We start from the raw sequence: 19,609 nt of genomic DNA, 5'->3' as shown, positions 1-19,609 counted from the left end.
AAAGCTGAGATTAATTTATCCAGGAAGGAACAGACGAGACCATTGTCCTAGAAGCCTGGAGACAGAGAGGAGAAGTGAGAGCAGTCAGCACAATGGTGGTGAGCTAATGGGCCAAGTGGATCCTCTGGCTCAGGTTGTAATAATTGGGTCTGATCCTCTTAGGTGATAAAATCTCTGATTTGTGAGAGCTTTGGTGAATATTCACTGCAGTGATGTAAGGAGGAAGAATCCCAGCATGTGCCAGCATAAGACACTGTCTTCAGCATCTGCTGAGCGAGCCATTATTTGTTGTTTTGTTTATTAGCTTTCTTTAAATGATGCTTTGGATATTCTTCATGGGATGCAGCTGTGCAGAGCTGTGGGTAGGAGTAGGCAGTGCTTTTCTGCAAAAACAACAGAAATGAGCCTAATAACCACAAGATACCTCCTAGAGCAAATACAGAAATTTCCATTCTAGAATAATATTTTGAAGTAACTGGAGATCATTTCCTATAATGTTCATCACCTTTTCTGGTGCTCAGAATGACTCAGACCCAGCTGCAAGGCTTCTGTGGTACTGCAAACACTTGAAAATGTATCCTTTGCATGAGCAGCCACGACACAGTCACAAAATGGCTTGTATACTTTCAGCATCTCTTTTTGTGATCCAGCCTTCACTGCTCAGAAGCTATTTGTTGCTAAGGACTCGATGTTTGACAGTCCAGGACATGTAGGGCTTCTGCTGATGTGTTGTTAATGTTATCTCTAGCACTCGCGCCCACACCCAGAAAGACACTCAGGTACTTCAAATGCCACACAGGTCTAGCTGAGGCACGAGCAATGTGCCTAACCTCTCCTCAGAAGTGAAGACGCAAGTGTTTACACGTTTGCCTGGCTTTGGCAGTCCTGCTTGTATCCATTTTCGGAGCTGCTACATTTTCAGCTGCGTGTGGGATTAGTCTGAAGTTCCTGTGGGATCCACAAAGGCTTTCTAGGCTTAAACTCCCAAGCAGTCAGGTTTGGTATATTTGTTATTATCACACTTAGCTCACACTGGGGAGACTAGTTTCTGTTTAAAGCAGAGAAACTACTGCTACATCTTCATTTTTTGAGCTCACAGGGTGGTGAGCCGTCAAAGAAGTTTTGTTCAGAAGAAAGGGAAAGTGACATCCACCTTCTGTAACTGACCGAGGTGGTAAAACCATGTTTCTGGTGTCTTCATCTAAAAAGGCCCTGTACATTCTTCTCCCACAATCCAGGGTACTATGAGAAGTTTCATGTTTGGAGCAAAACAGGAGAAAGATGAAAACTGGATAGTTTTAAAACTGAAACTAAAAATTGTGAGGCTGGAGGGATCCACTGCAAAATCACCTTATAGTAAGGGCATTCACTCTCAGGTGCTTCTTCCCTAATTCCCAAAATAGTTAATGTATTTTTATTGTAAGAGTATGTAATATAAAATTAATGCTCAGGAACATGGCTATTCCCTCAGCAAGTGAACTCCATGGACATTAGGCTTTAAAGATTTTTCCATTCTATGAATCTCCTATTCCTTTCTGGATGATGGTCAAGTTTCCAGAGAGGAAAGAAAAATGTTGTCAGTGTGGTGGTTATGGCCTCTCCCTGCAGCTGGTGTGAACTGCTGTTGGATGCAATTCCCTGGTCTGTGATCCCCTTGGTGAACTCTGTGATGTTTCAGGCATGCCTTTCACATGCAATGAAGTGTGGCACAGAGGCTGATGGAGCAATAGCTGGTCCCAGCAGAGTTCTGTGCCTGGCTGGGAGGGAGGACTTCTCTGCTCAGGAGCAGCAGCTACGAATGCATGATGTTAATGCACCAGGTCTGCCCTGCACCGTTCATGGCTGGTTTAGGATTTTATCTTCCATGAGTTTATCTAGTAGCCAACTATTGCTTGGTATCCCCTCTTCTGTTATTTTTGGTTAATGCACTACATTTTTGGCCTGTTCATTTGTAGATTTCTTAATTCTTGTGAACTTCGGGGAGAACAAAACAAAGAAAAAAGTCATTAGTCAATGTTTGTAAAATGCCTTGAAAATATAAAATGCTGCACAAACGATGAGTGCTATTTACTTCAGAGCTAATTTGCCAACCTTTTCTTTATTTGGGGAGCCTTTGGGTATAGCTGTTCATTTGCTTAATTGCATCTCAAGCTTCCAGTTAAAAATGCTACACATACAGCAGTTATACCATGCCCCGGGAAGAAAACATTAGAGATGATGTTATTGGCTCACCAGCCACAATGCCTTCTCCACTCATGTTCTCTATCCCTCTCTTCATTTCGGCCCCTGTCCTCAGTTCTTCCCACCATCTCCCACTGGTATAGCTGATACAGTCATTGGTATCACAGATTTTAATAATAATAATAATAATTTCTTCTCTCACGTGACTTATTCCTCTACCTACTCATTATGTGTCTCCTTGGTGCTTTTTGTAATTATCTCTGCCACATCCTTGAATAATCTTTTGCCTCATTTAGACTGTGCTGTAAATGATACGAGTTTGATAAATTAAGCAATAATCAGAAAAAAATTCAATATTCTGTAGATTTCCATTAAGTTACAGTTATAGTGACACAATTTGCTGTACTGCAGTTCACACTGAGTTAGTCTTGTTTTCATTAAAAACCTCATTATTTAGAGATTTATAACTCATCTATAGAAATTTGCCCTAGGGTGACACTTGACTCTGCTTTTAGCTCAGAAAAACTTTTTAAAAAAGTAATTCAGTTTGTATTTTGTGACTTTTGAAAGAAAATAATTCCACCTGTTTCAAGCTTTTTGTGTCCTGTAATCAATTTCAGAAATATGCTATTAGTTACAGTAATAACAGTAATCGATGTTAATACAAATTCTACTTATGTAGAGAAGATAGGACTAAAGGGGGCAGACAAGAATGAAATTGGGGTATTTACAAGGGTGTATAAACTCTCCACATTTGGTAGGTGAACAAGATCAATTGCTCCTACTGCCCTATGCTTCCCTCTGGAATATTGCAGGAAACAGAAGGAATCAAGCCATGGTGGTTCACACATTACCTGCCATGATGGTTTCTCATAACTTTTCCTGGAGATTTGGATCACCGTCTGCACTAATTAGTGCCTTTGCCACTGTTCCTTCCATTAGTCTTTTTTGGATAACTGAACAGGAGACAGAAGTTTGAAACAGGAACAGCCAATTGTTAAGGAATGATCAGGCTAAGAGTGTCTGGGCTCTTCTGGTAGGCAGTTTATAAGCACAGAAACAGGCACAGTATAAAAATCAAGGCTATAAATGCCAGTGCAGAGCAAGTGTGATGCAAGTATATTTTTGGGATTGTGAACGAATTTATCAGTAGTCTGTTCTGTCTGGTATAGAGTAGCTGGTTCATGGGGATTTGTAGACCTCCTTCATGCAGAGCCTCAAGGCACTCCAGCAATGAAATTCTACATCCTGTTACATTAAAGCAGTGATGAGATTGTGATATCAAATATTAATATTCTTATTTAGGGCAGTTCATTGACACTGCAAATTCTTCTGAGTGCTCCAAGTCTCTTGGGAGAATTTGCTCATGTTTAGGGATCCGAACTGGAGCCAATTTAGAAAAGTCGAAGTTTTCATTCTGGTCTTTTCCTAGCCTCACCTATGTTACACCAAAAATAGTTCTGCAGTGTTTCATATTCATTTGTTGACCATATTTTCAGAGCCTGCCATACTTAATATTATGTATGCAGCAGACTTGTACACTTGTTTGAGGACACACATTCAGCCAATTTGAGCTCACAAATAAGAGTTTCGTGTTCCCACTTGGGTGGGTCAGGTCATTTGTGCACAACAAAATTAGACCACTAATTATAGAGACTATCTTAAAATTTGGTAAAAGGCACGTTTTCCCCAGGCAAAGAACTCACTGGGCTCTGTGAGTTTTGAACATTCAACCAGCAGGAGAAAGCTGATCCTACACAATGTAAGACCTTACTGCTTTTTTATATCAAGTATAAAATATAGGAGCTGCAGTTTTACCATCTACCGTATTCCCAGGTCTATAAGAACAAAAATAAAAAGACTTAACATTGTGCATAGATATGGTGACTAATCCTGAGGGCTGCACCTTTGAGTCCCTAATACACTCTGGTCAGCTTTTTGTGTCAGAATAGCTCAAAACCAACATTGTCAGCAGAAATTGAGGAGGAACTAGTTATCTTAGCAAATAATGAGAATGTCTTGCCACCATATGTGTTGCAGATTAATGCTGCCCAAGTGGAATGGACTTTGAGATTGTGAAGAGAAGTAGTGCTTGAGACTGAAATTTCAGTAATGAAATTTTTAGAAATGGTAGTTCACCAAGGAAGTTTGTACTATGTACATGTGTTATATAAAAGAAACACTGAGAGCATTGGGATATAAACTTGATTTCAGTGCTATATAAACAGTAGTAAAACAGCTTTTTCTGAAATCAGAACAAGGAGTAGATTGCTTTTAAGTAGTGTTTGGGATTGATGCTAGGGAAAAGAAATACTCAAATGAAAATTATTGATGCAATGAAAAGAAATTCAGATATTATTTTCTATCTCAACCTATTTTTCAGGCAAAGTTAGAAGACAACATTCTCTGGGCAACTGAACACTAATTGTATATTTGGAGTTCAGTTTTCAAATGGGTATTTTCTGTCTCTACTCATTTCCACTGAAGTTAATGCCTTTGTTTTACTGAATGCCATTGACTTAAAGGTAACACATCTGCGATGTTAAATTCCCTCACAAATACTGCTTTTCAGGGATGGAAATTCAGTTTCCTGAATGTGTGTAGGAACATAATTCACTCTAATCACGTTCATTTTTCTGAGGTTCTGGACTAGACCTGCACATGTAAATTATTAACTACAAATATTATGCCACCTGAAACAAGAAAGCAATGTCTACCTGTTTTTAAGGATTGTTCCAAGGGGAGAAAGGAAGCAGCAATTTTTGAACTAGGCAGATATAAGGAAAGTGTCTGAATATGGCTTCAACAGTCCAATTCCTAGGGCCATTTGAAGATCACTGAACTCGCAGGAAGAAAATGCTCGACGTTAAAGCAAGAAAAAGAAAGCAAAGATAGAAAATGGTTTGGCTTCTTTCAATGTTATAATTAGGATCTTCTAGTTAATTTAATTAGAGGCATGCAACAATGAGCTATTTTTCAGAACTGTATCTTCACTGTTTCCGTGAAGCTGTAGGGACTTGGGCAGCTGCATTAGTAACATATCTGGCCTGTGGGCTTTGTAATGGAGTGACTCAGCTCTCGATCAGAAGAAAACAGTGAAGACTGTCACCTTTGTCATAGGCAGACAGCTTTGGAAAGGCAAACCACTGCAAGGCAAATGCTGTAATTAAGACGGATGCACAGCAGCCCTCTGTTTCTGCAGGCAGCAACAAGGAAGGACCAAAGAATTCCTCCCAACACCCACACTTCTCATGCAAAATAAATCAACAGGTTAGGAAATAAATCAACAGAGCTTAGGAAGCGAGGTTCATGATAAATCCTCTGGATAAGACTTCTGCCTCGCAGGAATTGCGGGCCAGCTTTGTGCACGGTGTTAGAGCAGAGCTGCCTCTTCATCTGGGTGGCCTGCCTCAGCATTCTGCTCCTCTATGAGGTCTCACAGTCACAGATGGGAAATAATTACAGTTTCAGAAGCTGCTACAAGTCTTCCTAATGTGTATAAATCCATCTCTGGATACACTGTAATCTCCATACATGCCAACAACGGCTCATGTGTGGGAATTTCCGTAGTTATGTTCCCAACAGCCTGTTTTCAGGAAGAGAAAATGAGATTATTGCAGAATCCCTGAATCCCCCTGCTAGTACAGCTGCTTCAAGTACACACCAGAGGGCAGCTGCAGTTTTGGCATCTTCTTTGCCTGGGATGGGACCTGTATCAATCACACAGGTCTGGGATGTGTCTGGCTCTTAGGGTCTCAGGGGAGAGCAATTAATTTGGATGAGCTCCTTCCACTGAGGACGGTGGGTGCCCCCACTGAGGCAGCAGCGCTGCCCTCTTTGCATTCCCTGTGCTCTATGGGGCTGGCTCACCATCCAGGTTTGGAGCTCCGCCTGGCAGCCAGAGCTGGCTGGAATTTTCTTTATTTTCCTAAGCAAAGCAAGTGCCCTCCCATGGCACCCGCCACTCAGGGCAGCTCTGCTCACCAGAAGGAGCATAAAACAAGAGGGAGATGGCAGTGGAAGAATTGATGCATCTGAGAGTCAGACAATACAGGACTGAAGATGGGTTGTACTCTTTTCTGACTAGGCAGGAAATCTATGACTTTTTAAAGATTTTTTTTCAGTTGTTGGTCTGGATGAGGAAACAGGGGCAGATAGATTACCAGGCAGATGTTGCATGATTTTCTGACCAAAAGAAAAGTTTTCTGATAGATCCCTAATTAAAATCTTGGCAGCAAATTGCTTATTAGATGAGAAATGAGATGCTTCAGATGAAAGGCAAAACACCTTGACATATTTCTCTGAAGTGTCAAAATAAAATCAGTGACTGAGTGTCTAAACTCTGTTGTACAGCTGATCACAGTTTGTTCCAAGGAGACAATATTTTCTTCATCATGGAAGAACTCTTTCAAAGATTATGTGCCACAGAACTAACTCAAGGGACATACAGAGGATCTCCTTGTAGCACATGCCTTGCAATGACTCAGCTGTGGAGGGAATCTCCTGGTTAAGAGGACAACATCGTGTCCTTCTGCCACACGGGACTTGTGACAGCAGCAGTGCTGTGTAATGTTGTTGCCTGGGTATGTCTTAACGCCCTCTCACCCAATGTGGGAGGGCAGATTCCAATAGAATTGACTGAAGAAAAAAAAAAAAGATGGAAAGGATGCATGAGAAAGATTTTGAAGGGAATCACAGATCAGTTAAGAATAACTAAGCAAGGCATTGTTCTGTTAAATTATTGTGAGAGCCTGAAAGTTAAAACAGCTGAGTCAGGATGATTTTAACAGCCAAATATTGCAAAACAATTAGTATGATAGATAAAATTCAAATGTATATGTGAGATAACAAGACCAACCCTGCTTGGAGTTGCTGGGCCAAGGAATGAGAGCCTGGGGGATGATATGGGGCCCTGGACCCTTGGACAAGGGAGCCCTTGAGGGGTGTGCAGGGGCAGTCATGTCATCAGTGTCCCCAGGGTCCACGCAGGGATTTAAAGCTGGCTGTGAGCACAGCAGAGACAGGAAAATGTAGTTGTTCTTGTACCTGTCCTGTCACCACATACATATATGCTTTATCCTCACATGTGTAAGTATTTGTCTGAGGAGCAGCAATGTCATTATAGTTAAGGCTATTTGGGTCCAAGCCTGTCACGGGGACACTGTTTAACCCATACAATTGGAAAAAACACCAGATGAAGCTGTTGATCAGACTCACTTAGACGTCACTGAGCCAAACTGCACTTCTGCATTAGAGAGTTTGTCCTGCTGACTTGTCCTATGAATCTTTCTCTTCAGATCCTTCATCATCCTGGTACTTTTTGCCTGTATGCTCACTGATTGTTGACATTTTTGGCAGTGATAGACATCTGTGTTCCAGGGATTTGCTGTTGCTAGACAAGTTCAATAAGTGTGAATGAGAGCTCCAGAAATGCCTTGCTGAGTTACCACTCTTCAGCTACAGCCTGGTGGATGTGTCTTGCCCTCCAATCCTACCTGATGAACTTGCCTCCCAGTGAGTGGTGATCTAATGGAGAATTTCTGCTTACAAAAAATAATACACTACAATATTAACTAAACATTCCTGTATGCTTTCAAAAAGAGCATGGGAAATTGCTCCCTGAAGGCCCTTCCATCCATCAGCTGAAGAAATAGTAAGATACATGGTTGGAAATTAAAACTCAGCAAAATTAAGAAATTAACAAGAAACCTATCAAGACCAGTGGTGAGTTTATCACTGGTGGTTTTTTGTAGGTGAAATTGTTGTTTTTTTTTTTTTTGTTTTAAAAACTGTATTTTAATTCAGAGAGAAATTGAAACTGGACATGCACAACAGGGGCAAGACTGAGATGCCTTCCAGAACAAAGAAGACAGAAAGCAAGAAAACAGAAGCAGAGAAAGAGAAATGGAAAGTGTTTTGACAGTAGAAAAGTGAAAGTCAGTACTCTTAGCAAGAATGTAGTACTACTAGCAAGAATTTCTGATATAAATTATGCTCATCAGTTAGAAATGAAGAAAACCTGACCGGATAAAGCCCTGGACAGCCTGGACTGCTCTAATAAGTCACATAGTACAAAGTAGATACTAACTCAAATAGAAGGCTGGGCAAAAGGAGTCCCAAGTCCCTTCCAGACTGAATTATTCTCTGATTTGTACAATTCAATGTATCTATGAGAGAAAAGACATTGATATTTGAGCTGGTTGTGTGGTGTGAAGTGGGGGTGTGGATTCAGGCTCCTAAATCTCAGCATCTGCAATATACGTGGCTCAGTGTGAGCTGGGTTGCTGAGGTCCTAAGGTACACAACGAAGATCAAGTTGTTACAGAAAATGGAATCTGCAGAGGCTCATTTAAGGTTGAGATTAATAGCTAGCTAGGTGCTGCTGACTGTAATATAGACACACACATACAGACACATAAATTTTGGAGTCCAGCTCTGGAGCTGCATGCCATCAGTCAGGACTATGATATGGCCATGAAAAAGACAAATGCACCTGTAGTATGTTGCACAAAATATGCTTTCTAGGGGTAAAGTCCCAATGTCATTTCACTGGGTCTTGCTACCATTTCTCTTTTAATTGCAGTTTACCATATTCAAGATTAATGATTGACAAGATAAATGCTACTTAAATGATCAGTGGAATTTCACAAAAATCTTACTATCCGCAAGGGATTGAGTTGTTGCTAGACTTGTTTTTGTAGGAAACTGAGGACTGTACTTTCTCTCTCTAAATACTTCAGGAGTTAAAACCACAAATCATCGAGGGAACAGTGCTGACATGAAATGATTTAACCATCATTTGTTTGGGGACTAGATAAAACTTAATTACCAATCAATAGTTTTGTTAGTGTCAATCCAACATAGGCATGCAAAAATCATTACAAACTCTGGTTAGGCAAAAAGTGATTAAGAGTTAAAATTCTTTGGTGTTAATACAAAAAGACAAACAAAAATCTTGTTTGTAATTTGCTGATATTCTTACACTCACATCTTTCTTGCCCTGGAAAAGCAAGAAAATCAACAGATTTCAAAGGCACCATCCTGAGAAAAGTTGCACAGTGCCTTTAGTTACATCACTTAATGCCCTAGCTGTTAATAATTACATATTTATTACATTAATATCAGAATATGTGTCCCCTCTTCTACCTATCAAATGTAATTTCCATATTTTTGGCATGTTCATGGGATAATGACCCCACTAATATATTTAAAAATTCCTTTGTGTTATTATTTCTAACCTTGTAAATATCTTTATACAAACTTAATATCAACCGTTTTCCTCAGTTTCTAAACTCATTCCAGTACAACAAAATAATGCATTGCAGGTATTGGTTTTTTTACCCTTTATACAAATAACAAAAGCCAAATGTCATCTTCTGTGACAAAAAAAGAAAAAAATTAAAAGAAAAGGAAAATATCATATCAGTACTGTTTTTTCCAATCTAGGCACTTTCTAATTTTTTTTTCAGTTAATAACCACAACTTTGGTTTTGCTCTGCACTGGAATGTTCTTTTTTTAGCTGTAATTCTCATTCATCTTGGATAATTAACCAAAATTCTTCCCGTTTGTTTCTCTGGTCATTACCTTGCTCTTCACCACTGGTAAACACTGCTCCTCATAGTTGTAAACTATGTCCATACCTGCAAACATTTGAGGTCCAAGTTAAGCCTTGCAAACCGTGCGTTGGACTTAGGATGTTTATGTCTTCATAACACATCAGGGGTGGCACTGCACTTGCACACATTTTATGTAGGTTCTGTTTTTAGTGAGACCACTAAATGGGCAGTTGGTAGTTACTTAAAAATACTTGTATTTGGGCCAAACATTGGTGAAGACATTTGGAGTGACGCATATAGGGCTTTTTAGTTCAAACAACAACAAATACTGTTGGGCACGGGGGGGTAGCAGTTCCTAAGACCCCAAATATACTTCAAGATGTTTTTTCTTATAATGGTATATATTTAATTATCACTCTCTTTTAATGGACATATATGTGAGTATTTGCTTAATTGTTATATTTATTAACTTATTAACCTGATTTTCTGTTTCATTAAGCTGATGGACTATTTGATACATAATTAAACTGTGAAATCCTAACTTGCCATCAACACAAGTTGCACTCCTGATTTTGTGCATTCTTTCATTTAGATGGTCTAAAACATTTACCTCCTAGTGTTAAATTTTAATTGGAGGTTTAGTGCGGTATGAAATTGCACAAACCAATTCTATGTTGTTTTCATTGACCAAACATGTATTTTAAGGTTTCTAACAGAAAATTTTGGAATACTTTAATAAGAGAGATAGCTTTTCCCACTTTCAGCTATGGGAATATGGGAATATAGCAAAGTTAGCGAAATCAGACCTGTGAAAAGTGCAATGTAAGTTTTTGTGGCTTGGCCCCAAGCTTTTAAGAGTCTGAACTGCAAGTATAGCCTGACCTCTGAAAAAGCTCTCACAATAAACTCTCTTTCCTAATTCGGAAACTTACAGTCAGTCTCCAAATCTATGGTAACTGAAATAAAATGAATAAATTTGAGTTGGAATTTTTCTTCATTTTCTGAATGACAGAGCTATAAGGCCCTAGAATGACTTTCCAGAAGAAATTGTAAGGAGACACAAGGTTGTTTTCTTAGAAATAGAATCCAGTAAGTTTCAACTCAGGATATTTACTTCTATTGTGCACGAAACCAAGATATCAGCTTAACATATCTCACCTGGTTCTGTGTTCTCCATTCTGAATTCAGAAAAATCCTTTTGGTTCAGTTCTGTACAAGTCAGGCTCACGCACTGTGGTCCCTCTGGACTAAGAGGTTATGAATTGTGCTAAATAGCAACATCTATCACTGTCATGTTACTTCTAAACTACTTTGCCTTGCTTTCTAGTATGGCCAAATGTCTGTGAAATCAGTCCTTTACAAACAATGGAAAAATCCACAGTAAAAAGGAATAATTGCAAGAAGGTGATCTAACAATCTTTACCTGACACTAGGCGAGTAAGTCAATGAAATGAGAAAAGTTTTTCCAGCAGCTAGATTTTATTAGGTTGTGTAAGAGACTAAAGATGCCAATTATACCTAGGCTGAACACTAATTCTTGTGGCATCCCACTAATCACCTCCCCACAATTTGATGAATGTCTGGTTATCATTACCATTTGTTTATAGGCCTCCACACAAAGGAGGATGTTTCAAGAGAATAAATGCTTTATTTCATTCCTGGCCCTAAGAGAAACTACACCAGTGACAGCTGCTCTCAAAGAAGGAAATTGTTTGTGCCAGTTATAGCCAGCCAGGAAGGAAGCCAGCTAAAACCTCTTATAAACACCAATGAGACTAAGTATAACTGGTTTATTCTGCTTACTAGAGTGAGGTCAGCTTTTCCTGTCCCATTTTTGAAGAACTTCATGTCTATCAGGAAGAATGGCAAGATTTCACCTAGCTGCATTGAAAAATACTGTCTGAGAATTTAACATATATTAATAGTCTTCATCTGCTGTAATTTTTCTTCTCATCAGTGGAAGAAATTGACTCTATAAAAGGTTCACAAGGATTAGCAAACACTTAAAATCCTCCTTTTTTCTGTTGTTGAGCACCCACGTGGCTCCTACTTCAAATAGTTTTCCATCAGCGTTGTGAAGAGTTTTTCCTTCAAGTCTTTATCATGCAATGGAAAGCTGCTTATTTATAGATAGCAAACAATGACAAAGCATCTAAATAGATGCATGGGATGGTGGGAGAAAGTCCCTGCCTGTATTCCAGAATTCCCGTTCTACAGGCATGGCACTGTGCACCATCTCCACTACAGGCTGGAGGTTTGATTCAATATGATTGAAGTCTATGGGAACAACTGAGGTTTGTTTCAGAACTCAAATCAAGGGAGGTAACAGATTTAGATAATGCTGAAAACAAAACATGCCGGTTTTTTCATTAAACAGAATGATAAGCAAAAAATAGAAAGGGGAAAAGAAAGCTTGGTTTGGTAGAGACAAAACGGTTTCATTTAGTTTTTAATGAAGACAAACCAATTCAAAGGCTCATATACAAAACCACCACCCTCCTTGGTCAGTGATGTGAGCACTCAATAAGGCTGCAGGATGTCTAATAGAAATAGTTTTGCTGCCTGATAGATTTAAATCTGAGCATCCCATGCCTAAGAACAATGCCTGTGCTATATGATGGACACACTGGGGAGGTACTTTTGAATAAACAAGAACACTTGCTTATAAATTGGGTTGGAAGCCCAATATATTTCTTTGGCACTTTGCACAGCAGGTTATGAGTTCATTCATGCACACAAAATGTATCTTTTCCCTTTTCTTTCCCCTACAACCTGGTGAACAAAATACTTGAGCCAAGATTCAGCAATTTTCAAAAGAGAAAGTAGGAAATAGCTCAGTCTGGAGTACAAGAGAACAGGGCAGTCAGTTAGAAAGATCCAAGGCCCTTTTGAGAGAAGGTGTGATTCAAATCCAGTTTTGCATGCTAAATGAGTACTTTAGAGTATATGGGAGAAGAAAAGGCTTAAGTTCCAATGGACAGAAATGTTCTACTTATCCACAGTTTTTATACATCCCAAACTTACACATAATTTTTCATTTTTTTTACATTTTTGTACTTGTGTTCCTAGTAATGCCTGATGCTTATTTATGGGGCCTGGCAAAGTTGTTGTTTGGTGTTTTTTTTTGTTTGGTTGGGTTTTTTTTGGTAAAGAAACTTTCATTAGTTTGCTCATTCATCTGCACAAATCTGTTCCTGCACTTACTCTTACAACTGCTTTTCTCCATTTAAACACAGAAAGAAGACACAGATGCAATTTTACAAAGGCCCAGAACATTAGAATATAATATGATCAACAGCATCAAACACAAGGCTGTTATCTAGAAGATGAAACACAGGGAGTGTTGTCCTGAACAATGGCAGCTGAGATGAGGCAATACAGATGTCTTGGAGACTATGAAACTCAGAGAAAGACAGTTAAGCCTTGGTAAGAGTGAGTATGAGGCATTTGTTTCATTAATGAATTTACAATAATATAACAAGGTTTGGTTGTGTCTTTCTTCCTAAAGATGCTGATCTGTCTTACTTCAGGACTTGGACCACATCCCAAATCTTTTCTTCTCTAGAAAGCAATTCCCACTCACTTTTAATGCAGAATGTTTAAAAGCCAACTGTTTCCTTGAATTAGAGTGTTGACTCCCTTTCCCAGCAGGGTCATGGCTCCTGGAGTCAGAAAAAGATTTTGCTCTGTTATTTTTACCAGTATCTTGCACCATCAGGCTCTCAAGTTTTCCTTGTGTCTTTGTATGTTACTGTAATAAAAATAATTGTTTATAGCATATAGTTTGCAGAAGTCACCTGGGAAATCTCTTGCAGGGGCAGTGCTTGTAAGCATTTCAAAGGTAGTTCATTTTATTCCTTCTCTTTCCTCTCTCTGTCACTCCACACTGAGATTTCCTTCACCTTTCAGAGGAAGGCTGGCACAGGAAAAGATTTAGATCCTTGGAAGGGACTGAGATAAGAGAGAAAAACTAGGAACAACTGGAAAAGAAACTTTCAGAAAACAAAATCTTCCAAGTTTAAAAAAACTGTGGTGAAGTAGGAAGCTATTTTTGAAAATAGTTTAAACAATACAGAAACCCAGACTGCAAATATTTAGCAATTTTTCTATAAATATTTAGTTTGTTGTACCCAAATCCTCCTAGATAAACCACTGGAAGTATTATTCCACTCTTAATTTTCATCCAAATTTGACCAAGGTACAGAGAGGTTGGAGGAAAAATATGAAGTTATTTTCTGAATCATGGCAGACAGGGAAACAGTAAAATTCCCTATTCCCATGCTTTAAGTTATTGTTCTCTTTTTGTTGTTGTGTTGTTTTCTGGAGGGAAGGGGGACGGGAGAGGGGGATTTGTGTGTCTTTGAAAAAATGCCAGAAGCTCACCAACTACATAAAATGGTGTTTATCAGGAGAACTGTGATCACAATGGGAACAAAGTTGTTTCATCCTATTCAAATGCTCTTCGGAGAGTCCAAAAGGTAATGTACAAAGCTGAGGCAGGCAGAATGAGCAAAGTTTGGAAGCTCCAGGCTACCAGTGAATGGAGTATTTGCATGGATTGCAAGTACCCAGGAGTGGAGAACTCAAACCCTGCTTCAGTCAGGTAATCTTCACTTCAAACAATTAAACCTTGCAGGGTTGTTGCATTCCCCTTCCACCCTCCCTAGGGAAAATGCACCCTATTTCTTTACTGCCCATATATTTATCTATCTACCTATCTACCTATCTATCTACAAAATGATGTGAAGCACAGAACACACGTAGCCCTACTGGGGGCTTACTGCTCAGCATGCTGAAATCAATGAACATCTTTTGTGAATAAGTATAGTTCTTCTTTGCCAGGCAGAAAGGAAACTCTTAGGAAAATAAAAGAAAATGAAAGCTGAGATGCTGCACTACTAACTTATAAAAACTTCCTTTCATTTTATTATACTCTAGATGTAGTCAGATTTTAGCAACAGCTAGTTTCATCAGCTCCCTTATCATGTTGCAGAGAATTGACCAAAGTTACCCACAGGTACCTACAAAGACAACTAGTGTGATATTAGTGTGATATTAGTAGGGAGTCTAGAGTATCACTGGACTTTTTTATTTAAACAGCTGAAGTCACCTTCATGACAAGCTGTTCTTTTAAAGATTTGCACTTTTAAATTTTTATTTAATCAGATACAATTTTACTGATTCAGAAAAAAATTTTCACTTATTATATGGAGTGTGCAACCCCTCATTCCCCTCCCTCCCCAGTCCTACTCAGCTGGTCAAATTTTGTCAAGAAAAAGTATTCGTAACTTCCAGTGGTTGGTTGCTATTATTTTTTCCCACAGGCTAAAGAAGCCCGATTTCACCTATGACAGAGCCCAATAGTCTTCTCATTGTTTTAATGAACAAGTGAGTTTCATCTCCTGAAGAAGTTTGCACTCAGAAGACAAAAATCTTCTTGGTTTTCAGCACAAAGTTCAAGTGGAATTTTGCTCCCAGGAAGAGAAGTGCCTGGGAAGATATGGAATTGCTGGTTCATCACTGTCGTTGTGAAACGACACAAGGTAAGGGCAGGTTCAGTGTCTCAATGACTTGAGAAATGTCCTGTGAGTGAGGGTAACTGACCCTTATTTTTTTTATTCCCAGCAGTCTTTTCTGTAGTGTGCTGAAATTCATATGGGAAAAGTTCAAGGCAGATTTTCTTCTCTTTCTCACTTTATTTTTTTGGGTCTGAAACAAGAACTCTGCTGAACTACCCACTGCATTCTGGATGTCTCTGCATTCAAGTACCCTTTGTCCTGTTTTTCTTTAATTGCCAAATGAAGATTCGATTGCAGTTAGAAATGGCTTTTTTTTTTCTTTCCTCTCATGTGCATAACTATTATCCAGTCAGGGAACTATCTTGCATTTGTGTCAAAATTAATTTTTTAAGCTACTTTAAATTGTGCTCTCTTGCTGCAATTACAGCATTGCATAATGAACCCTTCATATTTTGATATCCAGAGGGAGGTAGTTCAATAAATAGTTTTAATTGCCCATTTTGTGTTTCACAGAGGTGAGATTCCCAGTATGAAGAATATCCAGAATGTCTTATTATACTCAATTCTTTCTCTCATATTAATTTTTACAGTACCATCCCTGATGGGACATTACCATTCCCCAGGTGTACACACATCTTCTAATACCTGAATCACCATACAAGGATTTCAGGGATGGGCACTTGGACCTATTATTTGATGCCAGTAAAACATCAAGCCATTTTTGGCTATAATGTACTCTGACTCAGTAACCTTCTATTTGTCTGCTTCAAGAGGCCACTTGGTAAATGTTTATCTTATACTTTTAGAAGCATGAGCTGTTTTCATTTACGATTATAATTTTCAATTGCTTGCTTTCCACAAAATTTCTTTATCTTTTGACAGGTTGAGTCAGAGTCACAAAGTGAGATTTCCTTGCTACTACACATTAATAATTTACCATGTATAAAAATGATTGAGAGCTTTCACGTGGTTTACATTAAGAGGAAGGAGCAACCACAGAAGCTTCCCAAGTTGAATTTCCCGTGCACCTAGACCCCAAAGATCTTCCTTGTTTTCCCTCTGTTTGTAGCTTTTAATGAGTTAAGTCCTCAGCCAGTTAAAAATTTCATCTGATTCCTTCTTTTTATCCAGTGTTTTGTTAATCAGACATGGTTATACATCTTCATTTCCCCTTTAGGTTTTCATGCTTTTTTTTCCTTGCTTAGTGGCTTGTAGATACATAACAACACAAATGCTCTTGTCATTTCCCTCTTCATGTGTTTTAAAGAAAAAACAGTGAATTCCCATTTTGAGGGTTAGTAAGCTAGGAGATGAACAGTATACTAATAGAAATTCTCTTGACTTACTAGGAAAGTAAAATACAACAATGGAGAAAAACAGAGCAACAGACACTCATGGGACTGAAAGACCCTAGAGTTCCTTTTTTCCCCTGTCCAATATTTAATATGTGTGTTGTGAAAGAAGCTGTGTTGTGACTCCTTGCATATTAGAAGACCAAAACTGAAGGATGGGTCTTTGGGCTGAAGACGATCAGACAACACCCTCATCACAGTCAACAAAGAGCAAAGGCCACCCAAGAGATGTCCATGGAGGAGGTCAGCAAGTTACTTCCCACTCATATAGAATTACGGGGATTTTTTCTGTTGAGGTTAAAGGTAGCAGAAGCAGGTCAAAAGACAGCCAAGATGCACTTTGTGTAAGAGTCTCAGCAGCTATCTGCTGTTTGTACGTGGGTTTGTCACTCAAAGGGAAGGACCATGTGTGTAGGGAAGGGTGGGACACTGCCCCAGAGAAGTGACAGCTCTCAGAAGTCTGCCATCAGAGTGGAAATGTCAAGCTGCATAATCATCTAAATCTCAAGCATATAAGATGGGAGAGCTTGATGGCAAGAAAGTGAATCGCTTCCATCTACCAAATGCCCTGCTTTTGCAGTTCTGCAGAATTTTCTTTAGGGTAATTTATAATGCTTTTTCTGGATGTCCAAATGTTATTAAATCAGGAGCAGTTGTTTTCCCGGAGAAAGGGCAGAAGGGGCAAGTTGTTTAATGTTGAAATCATCTGCATGGATTTATTTCTTGTTCTGTTTATAATCTGGTTTCTTGCTTACTGTATTATTGTAAGGAAGAAACCAAACAACATTGTATTGACATTGTTGAAAGGATGAGGAAATGGCTTGAAGCACCAGGAGAGCTTCAGATTGGACATCAAGAAGAATTTCTTCACTGAAAGGAAAATCAGACAATGGAACAGACTGTCCAGAGAGGTGGTGGAATCACCATCCCTGAAACTGTTCAAGAAACAACTGGACATAGTACTTAGTGCTATGGTTTAATTGACATAATGGTGTTTTGTCAAAGGCTGGACTCAATGATCCTGGAGATCTTTTCCAACCTTAATGATTCTATGATTTTGTGACATTTTCTCCAACATTTACATTTCTTCCATTTAAAAATAGGACTTGAAGTTTTAATGCTTTTTGTGCTTTGTATGTGTATCTCGTATCCTTCTATCAAAACATTGTTTTTAAGCAAAGGAAAAAACAGTTACTATATCGTTTCAAAACAAAAATTCCAAAATATTCGATATGTTGAATATTTTTTTCATGTTACAATAAAGGTCTTAATAAAAACAGTTGTGCTGAGAAATCTGCCTGTTCTGTCATGCATTTTCTGAGTATGTTGATCAAGATCCCTGCTGTGTAGGATGGCATTCCTCTGCCCAAAGAGAGGCACCAAGAAATCCATTCCATCTTTAGGGCTGATACAGAGAAACACAAATACAAAGACAGACTTGTCAGCTGTTACTCACTCTGCCCCGAATGGAGTCAGAGATGGGCCTCTGCTGTGTTTCATGACACATGAAAGAGTTTTCTTTGCTCCTGCTGGTCCTCAGACAGTCATGCATCAGGATAGTTATGGGACATGTAAAGGTAATACAAAATTATCGTTATGTAAAAAAGCATAAGGCAACAGAGTTTAGAAGAGTAAAGCTGGCAGACAGCAATTTGACTTCTGGGTCAACAGCACAATGAGGGAGCAGAGAGAGGCAAGATAGTCAGTCCCAGCTTGGGACCATCTGGCCAGAATATCAACCCATAAGCTAGAGAGCAGGAAAAAAAAATAAAATTCAATTAAACAGCTGGAAAATCTGCAAGCCAGCCAACAATCAACAGCATAAAACTTGGCTAAAAGCCTGAAAAAGTGCAGATGGCTTTTCACTGACCTTCACCCCTTGTTTGGGTCTGTCTCCCACCAAATGCAGTGAGAGCTCTAGTGGAGAGGAAGAATGAAGGGAATATTTGTGCCCACACTTGTAAGGCACCCATGGGAAGACCTCATTTTCATCAGAAAGGAAGCGGGAGATACTTCTTAACTTGGTCACTGATTCAGAGCTAACCTTCAGCTATGTAAAAATCCACTCTGGAAGCACAGATGAAGGATCAAGGTTAACACTCTATATGTCCCTAGATCTAGCATTTACCAGCTCAGTGACCATGATGGAACTGCAGAGAGGTTCTGTTTGATTTATAGATAAGTGCACAGAAGACTTTGAATGAGAAGGATCTTTTTCTCTCCCTGTACCCTTTCTCCCTTTTTCCTTTTCCCTCACATGCTCTCTCTGCTCCTTGTTATGGTATTTTTTAGAAACACAGGTCCACAAAGCTCACTAGGATCTTTGGTGGTCTTCTCATTCTTACTTCACTCTGAATTCCATTATCTCACCTGCACCCATTCTAAGGTCTGAACATCCACATTAAAAAGAATTCAGAAGGATAATATAATAACATAAAAACAAGGATAGCTCATTTCAAAGGAAATATACTCATAGGGTGAGAAAGTCCTAAGGAAGCTGATGAATCTTCACAGCTTTTTTCCCTTGTAATTATTACTGGGAAGGGGAAATGACTGCAGATGCCTGTGTTACAGCGAGGAGTGAGACAATGGGTGAAGAGAGCGTTGGGCAGTGGGCTGAGGCTGGCCTGGGTCTCTGTGCACATGCAGCAGGTATTCAGTGCACAGCAGCAACCTGACTGAGCCTCTGCCAAAGGGGCAACATCACATGGCTCTTTACAGCACTGTTTTAAACTAAAAGGAGGTCAATTTAGATTGCAGTGAGGGTGGTGTGGCATTGGCACAGGCTGTCCAGAGAGGTGGTACATGCCCCAAACCAGGAGACATCCAAGGCCAGATTGGATGGGTCTCTGATCAATCTGCTGTTGTGGAAAATATCCCTGATTGTTGCAGGGTAGGTGGACTAAGAGGCCTTGGAAGGGTCCTTTCCAACCCAAAGGAGTCTGTGGTCCTATGATTCTGTGAACTGCCACTAGATGGAGAGCTTTAGATATACTCTAT

The 19,609-nt window shown here is 39.3% G+C and overlaps 1 long non-coding RNA gene across 2 annotated transcripts; it reads left to right on the top strand.

Annotated features, from left to right (window-relative positions):
* The first annotated feature begins 12,861 nt into the window (after positions 1 to 12,861).
* LOC148224813 (uncharacterized) lies at positions 12,862 to 17,888 on the top strand. 2 transcript variants are annotated; one of them, XR_015801959.1, is made up of 3 exons: positions 12,862 to 13,164; positions 15,063 to 15,281; positions 16,607 to 17,888. It is a non-coding gene; the product is annotated as an uncharacterized LOC148224813 (long non-coding RNA). The 2 variants fall into 2 exon arrangements; XR_015801958.1 differs by having other exon boundaries at positions 15,063 to 16,852; positions 17,379 to 17,888.
* Positions 17,889 to 19,609: the final 1,721 nt, after the last annotated feature.

Source organism: Sturnus vulgaris, chromosome 2 (genome assembly GCF_052056855.1).
Source record: "Sturnus vulgaris isolate bStuVul1 chromosome 2, bStuVul1.hap1, whole genome shotgun sequence".
Taxonomy (NCBI): domain Eukaryota; kingdom Metazoa; phylum Chordata; class Aves; order Passeriformes; family Sturnidae; genus Sturnus; species Sturnus vulgaris.
This window is presented reverse-complemented; position numbering and strand designations above follow the sequence as displayed.